The 17,472-nt window shown below is 41.5% G+C and overlaps 1 protein-coding gene across 7 annotated transcripts in view; it reads right to left on the bottom strand.

The window, feature by feature from the left end:
* Positions 1–15,548, bottom strand: part of evi5l (ecotropic viral integration site 5 like) — a 78,351-nt gene extending 62,803 nt beyond the window's left edge. For 2 of the 7 annotated variants that reach the window (XM_062973928.1, XM_062973934.1), the window contains exon 1: positions 15,076–15,341. The gene's annotated coding sequence lies outside the window, so the exon portion shown is untranslated. Of the gene's footprint in view, positions 1–14,034; positions 14,138–14,188; positions 14,416–15,075; positions 15,342–15,434 lie in introns of those variants that run through there. The other 5 variants (XM_062973930.1, XM_062973931.1, XM_062973929.1 and 2 more) reach the window with 5 other exon arrangements.
* Between the last annotated feature and the right edge of the window lie 1,924 nt (positions 15,549–17,472).

The raw sequence follows: 17,472 nt of genomic DNA, 5'->3' as shown, positions 1-17,472 counted from the left end.
GGATATGTAAGTGCTCCATATTCAGTAAGATTACATAGCATTACTGCAAGGCTATGTAAATTTCCCAACACCACCCTGAGCTCACTTTAACATCTAGCTGTTAGCTTGGGTGAAGAAGGTCTGTTCAACTGCTGATCAGGATGACATTTTCTACCCTCTTCCACTAAGAAGTGAGGGTGCAATAATCAAAAGGACCCCTGTGAGCCTCATTTTGCTGGTCAACACCTGAACAGAACTCCTACACTGAATCTGGTTGTTGGCTGTTATGGTAGGTTTGGGAGGCCAGGCTATAAGAGGTTACTTAATTAAAAATACATAACAGAATAACTGATGTATCAGCAGATGTTTTTGGTTATGTCACGAGAAAGCATAACAGTGACATATGAAAGACTCAGTCAGCTCAGCATTTTTGTAATGGTATTATGGTAACTTGTTACTAAGGCTTTATTTTTCAACAAATTGTATTAAGATTCTTCCAAACATATTTCTTGTTTGCTGGATTGTCTCACATGGGTCGTTCTGCCTTCATGTACAATCATACACTTCACACACTGTTTATAGTTAATGTTAATTTGGCATACAGATATCCCACAGCAAACAAACAAAAAGCAATATCAGCCTATGCCCTGGTTTTGTTGTATCATTTCTTTTCCTATTTTCTAGTTAAATGCACACATTATCTCTTTTCATATCATGGCAAACTAACAATATAAAGGAAAACTGGCTGGTAAGGTATCTCCAGTATCTTCTGCAAACACATTTTTTCGTCTATGATCAAGTTGCAATATTTCAATGTAAATATGCTTCTGTGACATTTTCACAGATTTTCAGTTGTGATCATTTTAGATGTTCTCTCCAAACTGGATGCACAGACACCAAAATGGAATTTTAATTTTAATGGATAAATGGTGCATTTTTCTACAAAAAAAATCTAACCACATTTATACTGTTGTGATCTGAAACATTAGTAGTCAACTGAGAAATGTGAGTACATACAGTGAAGTTTATGGCACAGCAACACATTAAAATGCTTGGACATCAGAGTTGATAGTTCAGCAATTAAATTCAGCATCCAGAAATGCAATTCCATTGTGATAATGATTAAGAAAGGAACACTAAAGGATCTGCCTTAAGACCCATGCCAGGAGAAAGGCAAGAAATAAATAAGGGTATCACAGTTCTTTGTGGGTGTACATTTGTGTGATGTCTCAGGGACCTTTGGCCCATGACCCCGCAGCCATCATAGATCAAACTGAAGAGGATATGGGTTTTTCCCATCTCAGCAAGATTCTGTTCCATTCCAGATGTCCCCTGTTGACATTTTCGTGCCAACGCCAATTATGGACGCCCTTGAAACAGAGCCTGGTTCCCCGGAAAGTGTTGTGTTTGATAGGAAGTCCTTTCTCAAAACACATCGCTCCCATAAGCAGTTTCTGAGACGAAGCGCGAGATTAGCGGAGAGAGACAATTGTAATTAAACCATTTCCCTTGGGAAGTTTCGGGGAGGCAGGCATGTTGAAACAGCTACTTTCTCTGGGAACAATTGGGGAGTTAAACACCTGTTGGGGGAAGCTCTTGAACTTCCATAGAAGTTCTGCACTGAGCTCTCCCTATCGCGGTGTCAACGTGACTAATCAAAGAAGAACATCGTCCCTTGTTTCCAAGCCCTTCGGTGCGCTTACTCACGAGTAGACCGGGAGTTGCGTTTTCACTCCTGTTCAAGTTTGGACTGCGTTTCAGATCCACCACGAATTACCTTGCCTAGCCTCGAATCCTTGTCTGGACTTTACTTCAAGAATCTCCCTGTGAATCCTTGCTCTTTCCCCACTCAAACTTCCAAAGAGTTTGAGTGTGTTTCGGTTATTGGATTATAGACTTTGGACTCTAATACTGGACATATAACTTCATTTATTTGGACTATTTTTGATCTTTCCTAAAAGGACAATTGCTTTACTATATACTCTACATACTTTTGTTTTATTCTTTTATTGCATTAATAAAGGTATTAGATTGTTTATTGGCCTCCGTGTTGGTTTCCAGTGCTCACGCAGTCTAGGGGTGTTGTAATTTATGCCATGCAATTGTAATGTAAGATCTTGACCATAGAATTATGCCACTCTTATTGTGAATATCGGCATTGTACAACCAAATATGTATTGGATAATGTGCTCACTTACTATCCAATTGCAGAATATAGAATGTGCATTCAATGGTGATGAAGCTATGGTTCAGGCTATTTCATAACCCAATGAATCAACTAGTAAATAGAAGGCGAGGATACACTGCTACATACCAACCAAGTATGAACAACTGTTATGCTTGCAAAACATACATCTAACAGTGAATTGAATACAACCATTGTACAACTGCACACTAAAAGGAGTTTAGGCATGTATACGAAACCAATGACTTCAGTTTTCTACTGCTATTGTTGATATGGCTACATATAGAATACGCATACAGTTCTGGAAGGTCCATTTCAAAAAGCATACCATAGAATTAGAAACGATATTGAGAAGAAGAATTAAAGAGATTATGACAGTTTACTTCTATTGAAAGGAAAGAAATGGGGCCTTTTAAGTTTAGAAAAATAGAAACAGAGTGGAAGTGGCTGAGGCATACAAAATTATAAAAGTCACATTAAGTGCCTTCTTTTGGCAGAAAGACAGGATATATATTAATAAAAAATATTCATGGTGTAGATAAAATAGAGAAAAGGTTACTCCCTATTTCATATTAGTAGATTTCTACTGAAACTACTTGGCTGCTTTCTTCTTTTTGTAAACTATCCTGAGAATTTGGTTATAAGGCTTGATGTAAATTACTAAAATAAATAAATCTTTGTCACCCAGTAAATATCTACAAAACAAAATCGAACTTTATCCATCCATACAATGGGACTCCACTTTCTTCTCCCCTTGCTCTCGCTGTTGGAGGGAGTAAATCACACCCCTTTTAATTAGTGCTAGAACTTTTCTATTGAAGCGAGACAGTAATCGGATAAAATGCACTGCCTGAAGCCTCAGGAACAGCAGAAGGAAAATACTCCTTCACAAAACATGAGTTATGGAATTCATTGCCACAAAATGTTGTAGTACATCTCAGGTTAGCAAGGTTTGAATTGTTTTAGCAAAAATTATGGAGGATACATATTTATTTATTTATTTACAGCATTTATATTCCGCCCTTCTCACCCCGAAGGGGACTCAGGGCGGATCACATTACACATATAGGCAAACATTCAATGCCTTTTAACATAGAACAAAGACAAACATAGGCTCCGAGCGGGCCTCGAACTCATGACCTCCTGGTCAGAGTGATTCATTGCAGTGATTCATTGCAGCTGCTCTCCAGCCTGCGCCACAACCCGAGCCCAGTGGTTTTACAGAACTCCCACATTCAGAAGAAACATGTCACTGAATATCAAATGCAGGGGAACAACAGCTGGAGAGGGCTACTGTTTTGCATAGCCTCTGATAGATTCCTGGAAGCAGACCACTGATTGCTCAAGGGCAGACAAGAATCTGGATTTAATGGACCTTTAATCTGATCAAACAAGGCTCTTGAGTTATACTAGTTCTTAATTTTTTCTAAGCACTCATATTTGGATCTTGTAGAATTACTTTTTATCAAACGACTAAATTCAAAGAACCTATCACAATTCAGTGAAAATTTAAAAATGAAGCTGAAAACAGAACACTATGTGCCACCGTTCTATTTCTTGTCTAATTCTTATTGCTTCTGATTCTTTTCCTTTTTTCTCAAAGAAGGCATCTTGGTGTGCATTCAACAAAAGGTGCACCATAGGTCAACCTCAGTCCCTCCCTTTTCTCCTATGCCACCTCTGAGTGTTACACTTGAAGCAAAATTATAAACTCCTCTCTTACTTTGGATTCACTGTTCTGAAATATATGGGTCAAGTGACATCATTTTTGCTCTAGGTATAGATGCATGCATGTGTATGGAAGTAACATGGGTGTTAAACCTTCAATTATTTTTCCATATACTTAGTTGCCACAAGGAATGGTTTGATAATTAATTGCTGGCAATTAAGAGCCGACAGCTGTATATTTTAAAAAGGCACACAAAGACAAAAACTTACCATGGTAGACCAAGCCCTGTCCCCGCTGAAATTCTTGATAACTTGGCATCAATGATACTATTACCATCCCCCCCCCCCCGAAAAAGGATTCATAGTACACCAAAAGACTTCAAGCAAATAGGATTTTTTCTTTTTTATTAGCACTTTTTCTGCAGACCCAGAGTTGCAAAATGCTAAAGTGCTAGAGCAAGCATGGGCAAACTTTGGCCCTCCAGATGATTTGGACTTCAACTCCCACAAGTTTGCCCACGCCTCTGTCAGAGGCTCTGGAATGGGCCTAGCAGCAGATGAACCTTACAAACTATCATATCTAACCCTTTAATAAAATGTATCAATTTAATGATTTTTGTATAACTTGTACCTTTTATGTAATGTGTTAAATCTTAAAAGTATAAACTATATTGAATTAAATGTATCAAAATCTAGAAGGCAGCTACCTCTCCATGCCCTCCATTTGCATAATCCCTTGGAAAAAGAAATCACAGCCAGGATACCTCTATTTCTCAAGTTGGATAACTTTCAAAGCCTTTGTGTGTGTATGCACCGGTGTCACCAGTGTAAGCTCAAGATGTTTGTTCATACAATTTGAGGATGAGAGTCTGCTGCTCTCATGGAAGAGGGGGCTCAACAAAAATGAATACATTAACTCTTTATGCAAGCAGCTAAGCCTTTGATTGTCTGGAATCATCACCTTTGCCTCACACGGAACTGGATACTTGAGTTAATCAGGGACTCATCAGCATACTCACACCACCATTTCCTCATGGATTGTGCCCTCCCAGGGGGCGTCCCTGCAACAGATTGGTTCGTTGAATGGACCAACCACCAGCTGACGTTGCTCCCACCAGGGGAATTTCCTCCTTCAGGCTGTGACATCAAGGGAAACCCTGGCCAATCCAGGCACAGATCCTTGCCTGCCTCATTTTCCAGGGGTTAGTGGAAAGTCTGGATAGTTGTCAGAACTGTATAAGATGTCTTGTATTTTTCTTTGAATTTATGCTTGTACCTTTTGAAGTAAATTGCTTGTACTTGCATCCAAATTGTAATAATCCTCAAGATCAGAAATCTGCCTTGGATTCCATTATGGGAGAAAGGCAAGGTATAAGTTCATCAAATAAATAAGATATAAATTATACAGCATCTCTACATTTTAGATCAAGAGAGGGCCTCTGTAGAAGACAAGGGACTGTATTGGCCCTCTAGAACACCTTGGAGGACAATGTCACCCCACTGCATTTGCTCCTGCAAAAAATGCACAAAACACCAAAAATAATGTCTTTCTTATCCAATGCCCTAACTGTATTTGTAAAGAGTAACTTGTCCTGATACTTTAGGGCTATAAAACAACACCTCGAGGGAAAGGAAATTTCAAAATCTTCAAATTAATAGTACTGTTCTGTGTCAAATTAGTTGCTTACAAGCGGCAATAGGAAGGCATGTTTTGCTGAGATAGATGACCTACACAGATGGTGTCAGGGTATTGTGTATTGTGAAATGTTAAAATCAATCTGGGTTATTAGAAATGCCTTATGTGTTAGTTTTTCCGGCAAGGCATTTCAGCAGTTATGGAGTTAATGAGAGTCTGCTATGATTGATGTATCACAGGACCAATGGGGTCAAGTTTGTTTTGACCGGGACTTTCTTTCTTGCCCTGTGGAATGCAGAGAAGAGCAGCGTTGAGCAGTGTGCTGTGTGTGCATGAGTCGCTTCGGCGAGCACTCATGGAGAGAAGGACTGATTTGCTCTGTTTGTATATAGAAATGTAAATAAAAGTTTATTGCCGTTGGATTTCCAACCGAACCCTCATCTGCTGGAGTGTGTTTGTCCAGTGCTGTTTTTCCACACCGGGAGACAGTCTGGAGAGAAGGAGGTCAAGACCGGGATGGTGAATTTTGGATTTCACTCTGCTACCCATCATCCCCTGACACTGGGTTATGGGCCCAGCACACTTCCGCTGCGAAGTAGATGGAGATGTTGATGGCTGGTGAGCTTTCAGCAACTGTGCGGCCGTGAGAGGGAATCCAGAGACGGAGGGGACCCGAAAGAGAGCTCCAGTGAAGCTGCAAGAGGAAGATTGTGACTGCCTGAGTCTGCACTTGAGTAAGTGGCAGTACGGCGTAATCTCGGGGACCGAGGGTCACGGAGGCAGCTGATTCACCGGGAGCTTGGGGTGTTGTTGAATCTTGATGGCTGAGATGGCTGGAAAAAGCTTCATTTCCAGCATGGAAAAGCTGTCTGATGATAATTATGCTTCGTGGTCAGTAATGATGCGGTCTTTGCTCGCAGCAGAGAACTTGGAGAATACCCTCAATGGATCAGACCAAAATGCTGAGCACAGGAGGAAAGCCAAAGCATATTTGATACTGTGCCTGCAACCAAACCAACTTGTCCATGTGAGGAATAAGGACACTCCTGAGGAGATATGGCAAGCTTTGAGAGATGTCCATCAGAGGGAGACTTGCATGTCTCAGATGATTTGGACTAAGAGGCTGTATTCAGCAAAGCTTGTTCAGGGCCAGGATGTCAGAAAGCATTTGGACAATCTAAAGCAATTATTGATTGGAGCTGAGGAAAGAGTCCTACAATATTCAGAAGCACAGAAGTGTTATCTGGTGCTGTGCAGCTTGTCTGAGGATTGGGACTTTCTGGTACATTCTTTTCAGAATGTGAGAGTCCAGGATTTAACTTTGGATTCAGTATGTGGAAAAATCTTAGAAGAAGTGGATCGAAGATCTTTTGAACGAGCCCAGAAGCAGACGATGGCGCAGTGCGACCAGGAGGGGGCACAAGTGGCCGGCTTTGGTCCAGATGGTGTTCCTGGGAATCGTGAGGAGGTTGCAGTACATCAGGTCAAAACATGGCGTTGTTTTGTCTGCAACAAGCCGGGGCATTTTGCCAGGAGTTGCCCAAACAACAAGGCTAGAAGTTCTCGTGGGAACAGAGGGGCTAAGAGTTTGTCAACAACAACTAAGCCTCAGGTGTTTATGGCTGCGGTGAATGGAAGGATCACCGAAAAGAACAAGTGGTATTTGGACTCAGGTTGTGCACACCATGTTGTTACAAATCTTAAACTATTGAAAAACAGAAGGGACGTGTCTGGAACAGCAGTGACTTTGGCTGATGGAACTGAGAGGAAGTTCAACAAATGTGGCACTGTGTTCATCCCTTGCTTGAATGTGGATTGGGAAAATGTACTTTACATCCCAGAATTAAGTTCTAATTTGTTAAGTATGGCTACCTTAACAGAGAATGGATATAGAGTAATTTTTAGCGGAATCTATTGCTATATTCAGAGAGATGGACGAGTAGTGGCAAAAGGTGTAAAAAGAAACAAAATGTATATGATGTTTGACAAAAATAACTTTCCAGATGGGCCACAAGTCCATTGTGTGAAACAGAAGATAATGCATGACAGGTGTATCCATCATCTTCACAGAGCAATGGGTCATGCACATGTAGAGGTGCTCAGAAAGACTTTAGAAATATGCACAGATTTTGAGTGTGAGAAATGTGAAAATTTATTAGACTGTGCAGTTTGTTCAGAGATGGGAATTAAATCAAATGAGCACCCTAAAAGATCTGGAATTAAGGCCAAGGAAATGTTTGAAATTGTCCATCTACATGTGACAGAATCTGATGTAAAAAGCCAGGGAGGTTCTCAATTTTGTTTACTGTTAGTTGATAGACACACAAGATTTGGTTTTATATACTTCCTTAAGGATTTGAAGGAAGCTGTTGTAAAGGTGTCTAATTGGATAAACATGGTTCAAAGGGTCTATGAACAGCATGTAGGTCAAATAGTTTTTGACAAAGGAATTAATGTGTGTAATGAAGAAATGAAGAAAATGTTGAGTGAAAGGAATATAGGATTTAAAAATGTAAAATCAAATAAGCCAAATGAAGAAGGCGTGGCTCAAAACAGGATGAAGCAAATTCTTCACATGAATGAGTGTTTAATTAGAGATTCCAAAAGCTCAACTAAGAATTGGCCAGAGTGTTCACACACAAGTAATTATATTCTAAACAGGTTATGGGATGAGGAATTGGATGACATCCCATTTCGGAGAATGTACAAAAAACCCTACAAATTTAGGATATTTAAAAGTATATGGTCAAAATGCTAATGTATTAGTTCCAGCCAATCAGAGGAAAAAGGGAGAGCCTAAGTGGAGGAGAATGCAATTCTTAGGCTACTACCAAGACAAGCTTAAATTTCACAGTGGTCTTGGGAGGCTTATTTTTTCAAAGAGGGCGTACTTTGAGAAGGATGAAGGCTGGGACAGGTTGCATTTGAACAAAGAGATGTTGTTTCATAACAATTCCACCAAGGAAGCGGAGGTACAGAAAGCTTCAGGTGGAGGGGGTTCTGTTGTTAAAAAGGATATGCAACGAACCATTAAGGAGGAGATGGTTACTCCAGTGAAACACGGGGAAGTACAGACTCCCCAGAAGAGTCAGAAGAGAGGGGGTAAATGGAAAAAATCACCTAAGCTTGAGAGTGAGGAGCAGGTGACAGAAAAAAGTGAAGATATATCTCTTCTTGAGACCGAGATTGAATCAGATGATCAGTGGTCTCCAACATATCAATTGGCACATGTGTTGCCAAAGCGCCAGAGATGCAAAAGGAGTGTGCCTGTTTATTAGTCTGAACGGAAATTGAAATATGTATATATGTTCAGAGAGAGTTAAATCATTTTTGCGAATAATTGTGATGAAAAGTATGATTATGAGATGAATTGGTTTTAAGAAATTGGATTTTAAGAGAAATTGAAATCCATGGTTAAGCCAGCAGTGAGTTGTAATATAGCCTGGCAGCATCAAATGAATCTATGTGGCACAATGAATTAAGTTTTCAGAGGTTGGGAAAACTATTGATTAATGAAGTGAAGAATCAGTGTATTGGGTTATGGTTCCAGCATCGATTGTGTTAATAAAGGTGCAAGAAAAGTGTTGATGTATTGTGATCAAAGCAATTTACATGTGATTTAAAAAGACTGTATGTATACATGTATTATCCTGTGGAAGTTCAAGAGAAAGTGATCAAATGTGTAGAGTGTTAAAGTATGTAGAGAATTGATTTGAACATTTCGGAGGGGAATTGTCAGGGTATTGTGTATTGTGAAATGTTAAAATCAATCTGGGTTATTAGAAATGCCTTATGTGTTAGTTTTTCCGGCAAGGCATTTCAGCAGTTATGGAGTTAATGAGAGTCTGCTATGATTGATGTATCACAGGACCAATGGGGTCAAGTTTGTTTTGACCGGGACTTTCTTTCTTGCCCTGTAGAATGCAGAGAAGAGCAGCGTTGAGCAGTGTGCTGTGTGTGCATGAGTCGCTTCGGCGAGCACTCATGGAGAGAAGGACTGATTTGCTCTGTTTGTATATAGAAATGTAAATAAAAGTTTATTGCTGTTGGATTTCCAACCTGGAAATCACTCATCTGCTGGAGTGTGTTTGTCCAGTGCTGTTTTTCCACACCGGGAGACAGTCTGGAGAGAAGGAGGTCAAGACCGGGATGGTGAATTTTGGATTTCACTCTGCTACCCATCATCCCCTGACAGATGGTGCAATAAGGCAGCTTTGCAAAGACAACAGGAGTGAATTACACAAACAGAAGTCATTTTACTTTATTATTTCTCCCTGCTCAGTTTCTGAAAACCTCAACAAAAGAATGTTAACAGTAAGAGTCACAAGAAAAGAAATTTAAATCTAAAGTTTGCCTGAAAGGCAAACTGATTATGTAAAACTGAATATTATTTTCACACAATCCTTACCATTTAATATCTATTCTCTTTCCATTGATAGACAGGCCTCTGTTGGCCAACTCTTCATTAACCGACTATTGGTGTGCTACAGGCATGTAGCCGGGGGGGGGGGGGGGGGGGGCTTGAGGGGCTTCAGCCCCCCCCCCCCAATTCTCAGGGTGGTCCACGAGAAGGCTTTACATTTATTATTTAAATTGTTATTTTTATTTATATCATAATCTGATCACCATGCTCAATATATCCCATATGCATGGGGGTATTGGGATAACGATACAAAGAGTTTGCTAGGGCAGATCCTCTCTCACTCAGACTTTTCAGCTATGGAGCCCTTTTTGAATAAATGTTTATATATTATATTATATAATGTGTGTGTGTGTGTGTGTATGTATATATGTATGTGTGTGTGTGTGTGTGTGTATATATATATATATATATATATATATATATATATATAAAGGTATAACCAAACTTTTGGATGCATTAAAATTTGACAGAGGGGCCAGGCCAGTGGCAGATAGATGGAGAGTGTTTGAGTGAACTAACTGAAAAAACATGAACAAATTCCTAGGCACACTGCATATATCTCATTTGTAGTGCAAAAAAGGAAGGAAAGAAGGAAGGAAAGAGGAACAATTTTAACCAACATAAACTTAATAGTATTTCAGCAGAAGACCCCAGAGGCCATCCAGTCCAACTCCCATCTGCCATGCAGGAAAAGCACAATCAAAGCACTCCCAACAGATGGCCACCCAGCCTTTGTAATAATAATAATAATAATAATAATAGCAGAAACCCCAGAGGCCATCCAGCTCCACCCTTTCTCCCACGCAGGAAATGTACAATCAAAGCACCCCTTGAGTGATGGGAGGGAACTAGAGTTTTGGAAGCAAGCAAGGCGAGGGGGAAAGCATCTGGGCTGAAAGAAAAAGGCTTTTGGCATGTTGTGGCCTCTGGATAATCCAAGCCATTTTTGTAGTCAAAGTTTTCAATATATCGTGATATTTTGGTGCTAAATTCGTAAATACAGTAATTACAACATAACATTACTGCGTATTGAACTACCTTTTCTGTCAAATTTGTTTTATAACATGAAGTTTTGGTGCTTAATTTGTAAAATCATGACCTAATTTGATGTTTAATAGGCTTTTCCTTAATCCCTCCTTATTATCCAAGATATTCGCTTATCCAAGCTTTTGCTGGCCCGTTTAGCTTGGATAAGTGAGACTCTACTGTATTTCAATGGGAAGTGAGAGACTGCTTTTAGTCAAGTTAATTAGGGCTGCTGTTGTTGTGTACCTTCAAGTCGTTTTAGATTTAGGGCGAACCTAAATCTAAAGTTTAGGGCAAAGCCCAGAAAATTACTTTGGAGGGCCACATCTGGTCTGTGGGCCTTAGTTTGTGACCCTTGTTTTATTGGGAAAAAATGATAATAGCAACAAAGAACTGTACTTTTAATCTCCAAAGTCTAATGCCTAAAAGCATTAACTCACTCAAAATCTTTCAAGTAGGAAACTATTTTACAGATAAGTATTAGTAACAATGAATTGTACCCAAAATCAATCTTACGTCTTGGCCATATCAATGTAACAGACTTGGGAGTACAAGAGGATTAGAATTGATGGGAATGAAAGATTGGTATTGTCACCACATTCCATTTTGTCAAATGGTTAGCTGCCCTCATTCTCACAGAACTGAACACTCCATGAATGTCAAAATGATAGTTGAAAAAGCTCTTAAGCTTCTAAAATGATTCTATATCCCAGGTTTACCAGAGTTCACAGAAGAAATCACTTTCAATTGTCAGTTGAGTTATGACATGATTTCAGATTGCTGACATCAAGAGTGAAGACATTACATAGTAAGTCCGAGATTCCAAGAAAATCATTCACTCTTAACTGTAGAAGCAAGAAATTTATTTATTTATTTATGATACTTTTACCCCGCCTTTCTCACCCTGGAGGGGACTTAAGGCGGCTTCACAGTATGGCAATAATTCAATGCCTTTAAAACAAGTACAAAAATAGTCATTTAAATAATAAACCATTAAAATACAATTAAAACACAATTAACACATCAAACATTTAACTCTGACAACAGAGTCAATCATACGATCCAAATGACTATTTGCCACCAATTGTTAAACTTTAGCTGAGGTACAGCTATGGCTATGAACCTAAATACTTAGGAAGGGTTATGGCTGTAAACGTATATACTTATACAGCAGGACAGAAGCCAAAAAAAATTAATAATTCAAGTTAGCTCTACCAAGGCAAAAAGTTTTTTCAACTCTACATTGGTACCTTGGATATTTTCAGTGACAAGAGTTCTGACAGTTACAGCTAAGAGCTACAGTACTTAATAACTGATAGCCTATTGAGATTTTTGTGCACATACTCTCTCGTTTTTCAAGGCATTCAACAACAGTTGGCATCCATGCATACATTAATTCTCCCTTCTTCTGGAGATACTGTTTGGAAACAGTCCCCTCATTGTTTAGGCTGCAATTCTGGACTTCAACTAGGACTAAAAACAACTAATAATATTAGAAAGCTTCCCACTGGTACTCAATGGTATGCAGGATTATGGAACAGCAGTTCTTTATTTTGTCTTCTATTACTACAAATATCAAGATCCTGGATATATATGTTTTAAAACTCACAATTTCCAATCTCTACTGCCCAGCTTTTTAAAAGCTAATATGAATAGTGGTTATTTCAAGCTATTTTCTTTTCCAGATTCAGACTACGGCTACAGCAGATAAACATCACAAGGCTGCTGATTTTGAACAGATTGTGTACACATGAATACTAAAGCTAAATGTATATAACAGTCTTTCAATGAAGGACAAATATCTGGATGGTGTTGCATTGTATTAAAACTGTATTAAGAAAAATAATTACCTTAGATTACTATCCCAGTTACTCAAATCCAACAGAAACGAACATAATAAAAACCTTTTAGATGTTAGCAACTGGCCAATGACAACATGACTGAATTCAGAGACTAGCAATTTTGATACCCCCTAAATGTCGTTGAACTATAGTTCCCAGTTAGCATAGCCCCCCCCCCCCCCCAAAAAAAAAGATGTTGGAAGCTGTAGTCCAAAAACACGAGGAAAACTGCATAATTCTCCTCTTAGAGATAGATCATGGAAATACTGCTGGATGACAACCTAATAATTATTATGCAAAGAAAACCATTCAGGAGACAAAATGATAAAAATAATAAAGGTGAAACTGTTTACCACCAACAAGATGTTTTTCAGGAGAAAGGAATTACCCTGGCTGGCAGACTAAAACTGAGTCTTCCTTAACCCATGCAAAGCTGCTAACACTTAAAACACACAAATGTACTCATGCTCTCTATTTTGTTTGAACCCTGCAAATTTGCATTTAACATTAAGACAATGGCTGTCTCATCTGTTCCCAAACAGAAAAGGCCTCCTCATTATTTGGTTGCAGTGGAAATATGATAACAAGAGGCTGCACACAGATTAATTCCTCAAGCCAAGAGCATCCCTATCCCTGAAGTATAACATTTCTCCAAAGTAAGGACAACACTGATGGGTCAGGGAGTAACTACCACAGTAAAGGAAGATGGTGTGACCCAACTGATGTTGAGCATGGGCATAACAACATAATGAAAGAACAGTCTTGAGGAGGATTAGACTAAAAGCCTACCTACCCAGCCTAGCATTCTGTTCATCCAGTGGCCAACCGAGTGACAATAGGGAAAACATGACAAGAACGCAACAGCACCCTGCATTGTTGTTGTTGTTGTTGTGTACCTTCAATTCTTTTCTAACTTACAATGTTCCTATAGTGAAGCTATTACTGGTTTTTGTCTTCCTCTGAGGCCAAGTGTGTGACTTGACCAAGGTCACATAATGGATGTCCATGGCTAAGTGGGGATTCATATCCTGGCCTTCGGAGCTTAAGGGCATCCATGCTGTAGAATCAGTATAGATTGACACTACTTGAATTGTCAATGCTATGGTATCACAGAAGTTGTAGTTTTAGAAGGTCTTCAGCTTTTTCTGTCAAAATATAGGTACCTCACCAAACTACAACTCCCAGGAACCCATAACATTAAGCCACAGCAGTTAAAGTTGTGTCACATTGAATCTACAGTGTAGATGCACCCACAGTCCAACACCCAAACCATTACCTCATGCTGTCTCAGAGAGTGGCATACTGCTTCCAATACTGGGCACAACACACAGCCATCGTAACTGCCAGTGATTATTCACTGGTCTTATCTTCCAGAGGGTGCGCTGAAGTGGTGCAATGGGTCAAACCCTTGTGCTGGCTGGTCTGCTGACCTGAAGGTTGGGTTGCTGACCTGAAGGTTGCCGGTTCGAATCCACAAGACGGGGTGAGCTCCCGTCTGTCAGCTCTAGCTTGCGGGGACATGAGAGAAGCCTCCCAAAAGGACGGTTACACATCCGGGCGTCCCCTGGGCAATGTCTCTGTAGACGGCCAATCCTCTCACACCAGAAGCAACTTGCAGTATGTTCTCAAGTCGCTTCTGACATGATTTAAAAAAAATCTGCCAGAGAAAACAGGGTTCAAATCTCACATTAGCTGCACATATACTAGCGAGTTTCCATTTTCAGTTTGAGTGCCCGGCTTCAAAAATCCGCCCACCAAATGACATGCAGAGATTGAAGACATAAACAAAGAGGACTGACCAACATCCTCAGTCTATGCAATAAATGGTTGACCAGTGGGTAAAGCAATCACAAACCACTCCTTAGTTGGCAAGGAGCAAGAAAGGACAAGTCATGACTTCAGGGGAATGAGCATAGACTGTGGCACACCTTCACAGTTTGGGAAGGAAGCCCTGTCCTAGGGAAGAAGAAGAAAAGAAGCCCCATTCCTTCCCCTTGGAAGGGAAGGCTGTGGGAAAAGAGTCCCCATGGAAGGGGGCGGCCTGGGCAAAGGGCGGGTGGAGCCCCTAAGGATTTATGGGGACTCCCCCCGACACACACACACGCATACAAACACAATCATAGAGAGTGAGGGTGCAGGCTGCAAGGGTAGATGCTCTGAACCGGGTTGCCTCCTCAGCAGGAAGAGAAAGAGTTTCTCTGAGGGAAAGGAGGCCATGAGAGGAGCGCTTCATACACACCGCATACATGGAAACGCGTGGCTGGCGAGGAGCTACTTGGCGAGGCCTCCAAGGGCGGGGAATGGGCTGGGGGCCTACCTGGGCGGCCATGTCAGGTCCCTTTCCTCAGGGAGGCGGGGGTCCCAAGCCTCCGGGCCCGGCCTCCTCGGACAGCAGCACATGCAGCGCGGCGGAGGGAGCCACGCCGGGAGCCGCAGTGGCCATGGAGGAGGAGACGCTGCTGCTCCTTCCTCTGAGGCAGGAGGCGGCGGTTAAGGAGGAGCCGCTGCCAACCGCCAACTAAGCCCCCCTTCCTCCCCCCCTCCCGCGGCAATCCCAATTCACCGCCTGACAGCCTGGCTGACTGACTGGCAGCACGGGGCTCCGCCCACTCGTTCCCACCCTTCGCCCCGACGCACCAATCTGCTCCGGGCATTCTTCGCAAGGAGCCCGCCTACCTTGCCACGCCCTCCAATCGGAAACCAGCTTTCCGCCAAGGCACTGGATCCCCCAACAGTCCGCAGAAAAGAGAGGGAAGAAAGCTGCCACCGCTAGAGAGGAAGGAAACCGCGGCGGCTGTGGTGGTGGGCGGGAATATGAGCCCCGGTCCAATCAGGCTTCTGGCCAATAGTGTGCCGGGAAGAGGTTGACAGGCAGCGCGTTGCCTCTCCTTGAGTTTCAAGAGCCGAGTGCTCCAGGGAGGCATAATATCAAGGGCTCCGGGGATTGGCGGCCGGCCTGGACGGAGCAGTAATAACGGAGAGATATAGGTCAAGGGAAGAGAAGGGAATAGAATAGATCAGCGCCGGCCTCCGAGGAACGGTAATTTGGTCTGCGGGCGAATTAATGAGTATTTAGCAGCCTTTGCGGGACTCTGCCTGAGTGACAGAGCGGGGAGCCAATGGAATGAAACAAGGGCAGCTCTCCTCGGTGCTTTCATACAGTCGTTTTAAGGATTTCTAGGGCTGAGGAGGAGGAGGTAGATTATTACCCCTCTCTTCCAAATTCTAGTATTTAGGCACTGCCTCCCCACTCTCTGCCTATCAGTGTTTCCTCCAAATGGGGGGTGGGGGGAGAAAAAAGCGCTTACTAATAAAATGCCATTAGGTTTTACTAGATGGTTCCTCAACTATAGGTGACCTCCTGGGATATTTAGAGGTGCATATACTTTGTGGAGCTAATGCAAGTGGACACCATTTTAACTGCCAGGGCTCAATACTATGGAAACAGGAGAAGTATAGTCTTACAAGGTCTTTTGCCTTCTCTGTCAAATAATAGTAATAATAATAATAAAGCTTTATTTATATCCCGCTCTTCTCCCTCACGGGACCCAAAGCAGCTTACAACATATTAAAATCATGTAAACAACAATCCAAATACATCGATAAAAAGTATAAAACAAAATAGTTTAAAACAACAATAATATACATTCACATTCTTGTGGCATTACATCAGATCATACTGCACTTTGTTCCAGTCCATAAACATTATGATGTTTGTTATCACTCCAGCTTGATTTCAGGAGCTCCCAGTGGCATATTTGGGTTAAACCCTTGTGCCGGCAGGACTGATGACTTGAAGGTTGGGTTGCTGACCTGAATGTTGCCAGTTCAAATCCAACCCAAGGAGAGCACAGATGAGCTCCCTCTATCAGCTTCAGCTCCATGCGGGGACATGAAAGAAGCCTCTCATAGGATGGTAAAAACATCAAAACATCTGGGCTTCCCTGGGCAACGTCCTTGCAGATGGCCAGTTCTTTCACACCAGAAGCGTCTTGCAGTTTCTCAAGTTGCTCCTGACACAAAAAAGGTTAGTTTCCATCACTAAAGGCCTATTTAAACAGGAAAGTTTTTAACTGGTTCTTGAAAGAGGAAAGGTGGGTGGGTGGGTGGGGGAGCTGTTTTATTATTTATTTTTTTGGGAGGGTGTTCCACAGGGTCAGGACGGTTATGAAAATGCCCTCTCCCTCGTCGATGTCAGGAGCATTTCCAACAGTGGTGCAAGTGAGAGTAGGGCCTCACCAGAAGATCTTAAGGAGTGGGCCGGTTGGTATGAGGAGATGCAGTCAGATAACTAAGTTGGACCTGAACCATTTAGGCTCATGAAACTACAACTCCAAGGATTCAATAGCATTGAACAATGGAAGATCAAGTGGTGCCAAACTGCATTCATTCTACAGTGCAGATGCACAACCCCTCCCCCTCCCCCAATCACAGTTTGAACCTAGGGGCTCCTTAATCACCTTTCTGGATAGCCTGCCTTGGAATTTGGCAGCTGAAGCATAGAATAAACTGCCTTATTGTTGTCGAGCCATGGGACCCTCCCTCCAAAGGATTTATGAACTTCAATAAAACTCCAAGCAAGAGTTATGATTTTAAATTTATTTTTAAATATTTTTGGCTCCTTCAGCGTTTTGTAATGTCAAAGCCAATGAAGTAACCAACAGCAACTCTATCCCAAACTCTTATCAAAACTAAACCCTTTGATAAATATATA

Source organism: Anolis carolinensis, chromosome 2 (assembly GCF_035594765.1).
Source record: "Anolis carolinensis isolate JA03-04 chromosome 2, rAnoCar3.1.pri, whole genome shotgun sequence".
NCBI lineage: Eukaryota > Metazoa > Chordata > Lepidosauria > Squamata > Dactyloidae > Anolis > Anolis carolinensis.
The sequence above is the reverse complement of the archived record's forward strand: the minus strand, read 5'-3'. Positions and strand labels throughout refer to the sequence as shown.